This window comes from Triticum urartu, chromosome 7A, assembly GCF_056163025.1.
Source record: "Triticum urartu cultivar PI428250 chromosome 7A, HENAU_Tu73, whole genome shotgun sequence".
Classification (NCBI taxonomy): domain Eukaryota; kingdom Viridiplantae; phylum Streptophyta; class Magnoliopsida; order Poales; family Poaceae; genus Triticum; species Triticum urartu.
The window spans coordinates 43145682-43155240 of NC_141879.1; the positions used below are offsets into that span (position 1 = coordinate 43145682).

General features: G+C 52.0%; 1 pseudogene; it reads left to right on the forward strand.

The window, feature by feature from the left end:
• Positions 1–5301: 5301 nt before the first annotated feature.
• On the forward strand, positions 5302–6851 carry LOC147957510 (uncharacterized; annotated as a pseudogene).
• The last annotated feature ends 2708 nt before the right edge of the window (positions 6852–9559 follow it).

Consider the following 9559-nt stretch of genomic DNA (forward strand, 5'->3'; position numbering starts at 1 on the left):
TAACATCTGGTGTTGCTCCAGCAGCAGGCCTGGCACCCAGCGGTGCTTCCAGGACGTAATTCTTCTGTGCAGCAATGAGGATAATCCTCATGTTACGGACCCAGTCCGTGTAATTGCTACCATCATCTTTCAACTTTGCTTTCTCAAGGAACGCATTAAAATTCAACGGAACAACAGCACGGGCCATCTATCTACAATCAACATACATAAGCAAGATACTATCAGGTACTAAGTTCATGATAAATTTAAGTTCAATTAATCAAATTACTTAAAGAACTCCCACTTAGATAGACATCCCTCTAATCCTCTAAGTGATCACGTGATCCAAATCAACTAAACCATAACCGATCATCACGTGAAATGGATTAGTTTTCAATGGTGAACATCATTATGTTGATCATATCTACTATATGATTCACGCTCGACCTATCGTTCTCCGTGTTCCGAGGCCATATCTGCATATGCTAGGCTCGTCAAGTTTAACCTGAGTATTCTGCGTGTGCAAAACTGGCTTGCACCCGTTGTAGATGGACGTAGAGCTTATCACATCCGATCATCACGTGGTGTCTGAGCACAACGAACTTTGGCAACGGTGCATACTCAGGGAGAACACTTCTTGATAATTTAGTGAGAGATCATCTTATAATGCTACCGTCAATCAAAGCAAGATAAGATGCATAAAAGATAAACATCACATGCAATCAATATAAGTGATATGATATGGCCATCATCATCTTGTGCTTGTGATCTCCATCTCCGAAGCACCGTCATGATCACCATCGTCACCGGCGCGACACCTTGATCTCCATCGTAGCATCGTTGTCGTCTCGCCTATATTATGCTTCCACGACTATCGCTATCGCTTAGTGATAAAGTAAAGCATTACAGCGCGATTGCATTGCATACAATAAAGCGACAACCATATGGCTCCTGCCAGTTGCCGATAACTCAGTTACAAAACATGATCATCTCATACAATAAAATTTAGCATCATGTCTTGACCATATCACATCACAACATGCCCTGCAAAAACAAGTTAGACGTCCTCTACTTTGTTGTTGCAAGTTTTACGTGGCTGCTACGGGCTTAAGAAGGAACCAATCTCACCTACGCATCAAAACCACAACGATAGTTTGTCAAGTTGATGCCGTTTTAACCTTCGCAAGGACCGGGCGTAGCCACACTTGGTTCAACTAAAGTTGGAGAAACAGTCACCCGCAAGCCACCTTTGTGCAAAGCACGTCGGGAGAACCGGTCTCGTGTAAGCGTACGCGTAATGTCGGTCCGGGCCGCTTCATCCAACAATACCACCGAACCAAAGTATGACATGCTGGTAGGCAGTATGACTTATATCGCCCACAACTCACTTGTGTTCTACTCGTGCATATAACATCAAACCATAAAACCTAGGCTCGGATGCCACTATTGGGGAACGTAGTAATTTCAAAAATTTCCCTACGCACACGCAAGATCATGGTGATGCATAGCAACGAGAGGGGAGAGTGTTGTCTATGTACCCTCGTAGACCGATGCGGAAGCGTTGACGCAACATAGAGGAAGTAGTCATACGTCTTCCCGATCCGACCGATCCAAGCACCGTTACTCCGGTACCTCCGAGTTCTTAGCACATGTACAGCTCGATGACGCTCCTCGGGCTCCGATCCAGCAAAGCTTCGGGGATGAGTTCCGTCAGCACAACGGCGTGGTGACGATGATGATGTTCTACCGACGCAGGGCTTCGCCTAAGCACTACAATGATATGATCGAGGTGGAATATGGTGGCAGGGGGCACCGCACACGGCTAAGGAACGATCACGTGGATCAACTTGTGTGTCCTAGGGTGCCCCCTGCCCCCGTATATAAAGGAGCAAGGGGGGGGGGGCGGCCGGCCCTATGGGGGGCGCCAAGGGGAGGGGGAGTCCTCCTCCTAGTGGGAGTAGGACTCCCCTTTCCTAGGCCAACTAGGAGACTTGAGGGGGAAGGAAAGAGAGGGAGAGGGAGAGGGAAAGGGGGGCCGCGCCCCCCCTCCTAGTCCAATTCGGACTCCCGATGAGGGGGGGCGCGCCACCTCTTGGGCTGCTGCCCTCTCTCTCCCCTCAGGCCCAATAAGGCCCATTACTTCCCCCGGGGGTTCCGGTAACCCCTCCGGCACTCCGGTTTTCTCCGAAATCACCCGGAACAATTCCGGTGTCCGAATATAGCCATCCAATATATCAATCTTTATGTCTCGACCATTTCGAGGCTCCTCGTCATGTCCGTGATCACATCCGGGACTCCGAACTAACTTCGGTACATCAAAATGCATAAACTCATAATAACTGTCATCGTAACGTTAAGCGTGCGGACCCTCCGGTTCAAGAACAATGTAGACATGACTGAGACAAATCTCTGGTCAATAACCAACAGCGGGACCTGGATGCCCATATTGGCTCCTACATATTCTACGAAGATCTTTATCGGTCAGACCGCATAACAACATACGTTGTTCCCTTTGTCATCGGTATGTTACTTGCCCGAGATTCGATCGTCGGTATCCAATACCTAGTTCAAGCTCGTTACCGGTAAGTCTCTTTACTCGTTCTGTAATGCATCATCCCACAACTAACTCATTAGTTGCAATGCTTGCAAGGCTTATGTGATGTGCATTACCGAGAGGGCCCAGAGATACCTCTCCGACAATCGGAGTGACAAATCCTAATCTCGAAATACGCCAACCCAACATCTACCTTTGGAGACACCTGTAGAGAACCTTTATAATCACCCATTTACGTTGTGACGTTTGGTAGCACACAAAGTGTTCCTCCGGAAAACGGGAGTTGCATAATCTCATAGTCATAGGAACATGTATAAGTCATGAAGAAAGCAATAGCAACATACTAAACGATCGTGTGCTAAGCTAATGAAATGGGTCATGTCAATAAGATCATTCACCTAATGATGTGATCTCGTTAATCAAATAACAACTCTTTGTTTATGGTTAGGAAACATAACCATCTTGAATTAACGAGCTGGTCAAGTAGAGGCATACTAGTGACACTCTGTTTGTCTATGTATTCACACATGTATTATGTTTCCGGTTAATACAATTCTAGCATGAATAATAAACATTTATCATGATATAAGGAAATAAATAATAACTTCATTATTGCCTCTAGGGCATATTTCCTTCAGGGGCAACCCGGCGGGGGTTCGCAGGCTTGCCCATCCCGGCCGTGGAGGCGGGTCTTCTGCTCCAGGCCACTCCGGTGATGCCTCTAGTGGTGGTCGCGCCAGCCGCGGGGGCGCAGGCGGCGGCGGGGGGGGGGGGGTCGGGGGGGAGGGCAAGCCCTAGGTTTTGGGCAATGGTGCCGTGTTGGCTGGTGCACCCTGTGGTGCCATAGGGTCCGATGCCCAGGCCCACGACCGGGCCGAGTCTAGCCCAGGTGCCTGAGGTGAGCCCTGTGAGGTCGTGTCTGGGGCGGTGCCTCGCGGTTTGAGCGGAGTCCCGCCCACCTTCCTCGAGCCAAGCGGCGCTGGTATATAAGTGGCTCTGGATCCGCAAGGGAACCCTAGATTCGTCTTTAGGGTTTCCAGCCACCAAAGCAGAGGTGCGATGCCTCGGTAGATCCGCTCGCTCTCTCCTTCCCACTCGCCCTCCGCCACCCCTCGAGCGCTCCTTTGAAACATCTCCGTCGTATCTATAAGTTTTGATTGTTCCACGCCAATATTCTACAAATTTTACATACTTTTGGCAACTTTTTAAACTATTTTTGGGACTAACATATTAATCCAGTGGTCAGTGCCACTTCCTTTTTTTTGCATATTTTTTGTTTCGCAGAAAATCCATATCAAACGGAGTCCAAACGGGATAAAAACTGAGGGAGATTTTTTTGAAATATATATGATTTTTGAGAAGAAGAATCAACGCGAGACGATGCCCGAGGGGGCCGGGGCGTGGCCTTGACCCTCGTGGCCACCTCGTAAGGCGGTTGGTGCCCTTCTTTCGCTGCAAGAAAGCCAATATTTGGATAGAAATCGTGTTCAAATTTCAGCCCAATCGGAGTTACGGATCTCCGGGAATATAAGAAATGGTGAAAGGCCAGAATCAGGGAATGTAGAAACAGAGAGACAGATCCAATCTCGGAGGGTCTCTCGCCCCTCCGCCGCCATGGAGGCCATGGACCAGAGGGGAAACCCTTCTCCCATCTAGGGAGAAGGTCAAGGAAGAAGAAGAAGAAGAAGGGGGCCCCTCTCCCCCTCTCTCCCGGTGGCGCCGGAACGCCGCCGAGCCCATCATCATCACCGGAATCTACACCAACACCTCCGTCGTCTTCACCAACATCTCCATCACCTTCCCCCATCTATCTACAGCGGTCCACTGTCCCGCAACCCGCTGTACCCTCTACTTGAACATGGTGCTTTATGCTTCATATTATTATCCAATGATGTGTTGCCATCCTATGATGTCTGAGTAGATTTTCGTTGTCCTATCGGTAATTGGTGAACTGCTATGATTGGTTTAATTTGCATGTGGTTATGTTGCTGTCCTTTGGTTCCCATCATATGAGCGCGTGCGTGGATCACACCATAGTGTTAGTTGTATGTTGATATGACTATGCATTGGAGGGAAAGAGTGATAGAAGTTTCAACCTAGCATAGAAATTGATGCATACGGGATTGAAGGGGCACCAATATATCTTAATGCTATGGTTGGGTTTTACCTTGATGAACGTTAGTAGTTGTGGATGCTTGCTAATAGTTCCAATCATAAGTGCATAGAATTCCAAGTCAGGGATGACATGCTAGCAGTGGCCTCTCCCACATAAAACTTGTTATCGGTCTAGTAAAGTAGTCAATTGCTTAGGGACAATTTCGCAACTCCTACCACCACTTTTCCATAGTCGCTATACTAACTTTATTGCTACTTTATCTAAACAGCCCCTAGTTTTTATTTACGTGCTCTTTATATTCTTGCAAACCTATCCAATAACACCTACAAAGTATTTCTAGTTTCATACTTGTTCTAGGTAAAGCGAACGTAAAGCATGCGTAGAGTTGTATCGGTGGTCGATAGAACTTGAGGGAATATTTGTTCTACCTTTAGCTCCTCGTTGGGTTTGACACTCTTACTTATCGAAAGAGGCTACAACTGATCCCGTATACATGTGGGTTATCATCCTTCGTGCGCCGAGGTGGTTGCGATGGGGTCCAAGGCCGATCGGCGGGAGGACAAGCGACCACTTTCGCCCCTCAATCCAGCAGCGGAGCGGAGCCGCGAGCGAGATCTCCGTGCGCAGGCCAAGGTGCAAGGTGCGGAGCGCGATGGCGAGGCGGGTGGCTGGGGGCCGCCGCCGCCATGGTGGCTCAAGGAGCAGGAGCGCAAGAAGCAGAAGAAGGGGGAGTACAAGTAGAAGGGGCTCAAGCTCAAGCGCAAGCAGGAGATGCACCCGTCGCGACCGCGCCAACGACCCCTACGCCAAGAAGAGGGTCAAGCCCGCGAGGGCGTCGTCCTCCAAGCCCCTGGCGGCGCTGCCTGCGGGCCCGTCCTCCTCCAAGGGCACGACGTCCGAGCCCATTCCGGTCAAGGAGGCAGACGGCCCATAGTGTTTCAATTGCGGCAGGGCAGGGCACTTCCAGAACACCTGCAAGTTCAAGCCACTCGGCGTGGTTTGCTCCCAGGAAGGCCATGCTTCCGCCCACTGCCCCTCCCACGGCAAGCCCCTTCCGCTCCAGACCATGGGCCATGCCATCCCAGGGGAGGGGTTCTTCTGCCTTCAGTTTGCCGAAGAGGTGGATGAAGGCCAGCAGTGCTTGTTCGGGGCCAACGCCGCCATTGTTTCTGTGGCCCCGGGATTGCTCTCGAAGGAGCTCCTGGAGGTGGAGCTGCCACATATGTTCGAGGGTGCCTGGGACTGGCAGGTCACCCAGATCGACGACGACAGCTTCTCGGTGGTGTTCCCAGATCCCTCCATGCTGCGGATGGCAACTCGTAGCGGCAAGTTGTTCATCTCTATCAACAATATCACTGTGCTCATCCGCGATGCTGTCCTAGACGCGCCCAAGGGGGAGATCATGCCAGAGTGTGGGTCATGCTGTGGGGCGTGCCTCCCAAGCAGCACCACAGGGTGGCCCGACTGATGGTGGCGACCATGATGCTGAGTGGGCCTCTCATGGTGGACGAGCTATCTCTGATCCGCTCGGTCCCGCTCCACATGCGTTTCGTGTGTTGCAATCCTGCAAAGTTGAGGGGCTCGGTGCAGATCTGGTTCTATGGAGTGGGTTTCACCATCAAGCTGGAGCCGGAACTCGACCCGCCCCGGCAGGGGGCCCCAGCGCTGCCTCCTCGTCCCCCACCCAACAATGACAAGGGACTAGGCAACGACAACAAGGAGAAGCCTCAGGACAAGGAGAAAGACATGGAGCAAGATGCGAGCATGGACAACGACTCCATCGACACTGCGGCATGGGAAAAGCTCAGCCTCCGGGGCACGAGCTCTCTGGCGGCTCCCTCCCGTCAAGCCCTGATGAGGGTGGCGGGGGTGACGTCGCTGGCTGCCTCGATGGAGGTGGAGATCCCGAACCAGTATGGCTCGAATGTGGGTATGGTGACCTCTCCATCTGAGGCCATGCAAAGCAAGGGGTTTCGGCATCGTGCGACACGGGCGTGCAAGTGGGGGAGCGCACCCTCTAGTCCTGTCCGTAAGCACGTTCCTATCGCTCCTCGGAGAGGTCCCCGGCCTCAGGTGGCCAAGGGGCCTGCAAGAGCAGCTCGGTTTGGCAAATCAAGAAGGTGGCGGTGCGCATGGTCAGCGCGGAAGGCATCAGGCCCATGGAGCAGCTGGGGGCTCTGCCTACTCCACATCAGAACGTAATGGCGCTTGCCTCCCCCTCGCTAAGCCCATTGGAGACGCCCTCCTCTAGGAGGCCACAAAGATGGCGCCGATCTCGAAGGCCAAGCGGTCCAAGGCGGTGGCGGGGGCTCCGGTGCGGTCCGGCTCGCGCTCTAGGGGTGCCAAGGCCAACCTGCCGGCGCTGCAACGTGCGCAGCTGATTCAGGCCCAGAAGAACATGGAGCTCTCAAGTAACCCCCCAGCACGCTTTACGGTACTAAATGCTTTCTCTAATGATCATCTTAGTGAGGTGCTGGAGGAGAGTGGGGTTGATGCGTCGTGCAAAGGTGGGAGGCGTGAGCTGTTATCTTTGTTGCGTGCGAATAAACAGGTGCAGGCAGCGCTCACGGCAGCTGCTACAGCGCGCTCTGACCAAAATGTGCCGAAGGCAGGGGCCTCTGAGGCACTCGCGGTACGGTCCGATGAGGAGGATTTGGCAACAGGGTTGCCTCCCCTCCCTTGCCTTAAAGAGCCAAGGTGAGGCGCGTGGCCAAGGCAGTGTCCTCCAGGGGCATTCACCTACGCAATCGTATCATTTAGATGCCCGCGATCTTTTGGAACATCCATGGCTTCGGTCACGCAGGTCGCTGCACCCAGTTGAAGGAGTATATCCCTGAGGGAGTAGATATTGTTGGTTTACAATAGACGATCAAATTAGACTTCCGTCACCACGAGCTTCTAGAGATTGACCCTCTGGAGCGGTTTGCTTGGAATCACCTTGCAGCGACTGGGCACTCGGGGGGCATACTGTTAGGCTTTGACCAAGCTGTCTACGAGGTGATGTCCTGGGACACCGGCACCTTTTTTTCTGGCAGGCCACATTTGCCACTGTCAGTCTCAGAGGGAGCTGGTGGTGATCCAGGTATACAGCCCGACTGACCACTCTAGATCGGTTGAGTTCTTGGGAGAACTTCAAGCCAAGGTGCTCGCGGTGGGCACGGCACTAACCCCGCTGGTGGTAGGGGGGATTTTAACTTGAGCTGCTCAGGAGCAGACAAAAATAAACAACAATATCAACTGGCCAAGGGTGGCCATGTTCAATAATGCAATTGCCGCAATGGCACTCAGGGAGGTTGCTAGGTCGGGGGCACGATTCACTTGGACCAACAAGCAGTTGGCCCCGATGCGATCCATGTTGAATAGGGTGTTTATCTCACCCAACTAGGAAATCCAATACCCCCCATGCTCGCTAGTAGCGGAGACCAGTATCGGTTCGGACCATGTTCCCCTTATTCTTACCTCAGGGGATGACAGGACGCCGAAGCCCACGTTTCTTTTTCAAGACAGCATGGTTCGAAAAACCTCAGTTTGACTCAATTTGTAGGGCAAGGTGGATACAATGTGTAAGCTAGGTGGGGCCCCAACAGGGGCCCATGTAATTCTGGAACACAGTTGGGGGCTGCTTGCGGGCTTGCCTCTAGGGCTGTGGGGCCAACCTTGGTCATCAAGAAAAGGTGCCCAGAGAGAGCATTGTTGCAGAGATTGCGAAACTTGACGAACAAGCTGGCGTGCGGCCTTCCTCTGAACAAGAGTAGGCCCAATGGTATGCGCTGGAGCAACAGGTTCAGGCCTTGCTCCGTGCGAAAGAGGAGTACTGGCGGCATCATGGTGGCCTTAAGTGGGTACTTAAAGGCGATGCCAACACGAAATACTTCCATTCTTACGCTAAAGGGAGACGACGTAAGTGTGCGATTCTCCGGCTACAGCTTGAACACGGGTTACTGTTAGCCCGGGCGGATATAGTGCGTCATGTCTACGAGTTCTATATCCAACTAATGGGTACGAGCGAGGAGCAGCGGGCAGGGTTGCGCGCTGACTTGTGGGAACCAACCTAGCTCGTTACCGAGCGTCAAAATGAGGAGTTGGGACTCACCTTTATGCCCAAGGGGATCGGTGCTGCTCTTATGAGCATGAAGATAAACACCACGCCAGGTCCAGATGGGTTGCCGTGGCCATGTTTAAACACTTCTGGCCGCTGCTATGGGGCCCCATCTTTGAGGTGTGCAACGGCTTTATGCGCGACACGATAGACATAGCTCGTCTCAATTTTGGTGTCTTATCAATCATCCCCAAGGTGATAAGAGCTGATAATATCCGTCAATTTAGGCCGATCGCTTTAATTAGTGCCCCGTTTAAGATTTGCTCCAAAGCGTGCAATTCTCGCCTTGTCCCAATCGCGCACCGTACAATTAGCCGCACCCAAACTGCTTTCATTCGTGGATGCAATATTCTTGAGGGGACTCTGGCCCTTCAAGAGATCATTCACGAACTTAAACGCACTAGGGAATTGGCTATTTTACTAAAACTTGATTTCGAAAAGGCGTACGATCGAGTAAATTGGGACTTCCTGCACGAGGTTCTGTTGAGCCATGGTTTCTCGTCCATGTGTGTCCATCGAGTGATGCAGCTGGTATCAGGGGGCCGGACTACCATCTCGGTTAATGGGGAAGTAGGGCACTTCTTTCTGAACAGGCGTGGATTACGTCAGGGCGACCCGATGTCTCCGATTCTGTTTAACTTTGTGGTGGACGCCCTTGTGGCTATTTTACGGAAAGCCACCATGGCTGGCCACATCAAGGGAGTGGTCGGCGACTTTATCCCAGGGGGGATCTCTAAGTTGCAGTACGCAGACGATACTCTACTACTGTTTCAAGCTGACACACATAGCATCGCTACGGTAAAAGCGATAT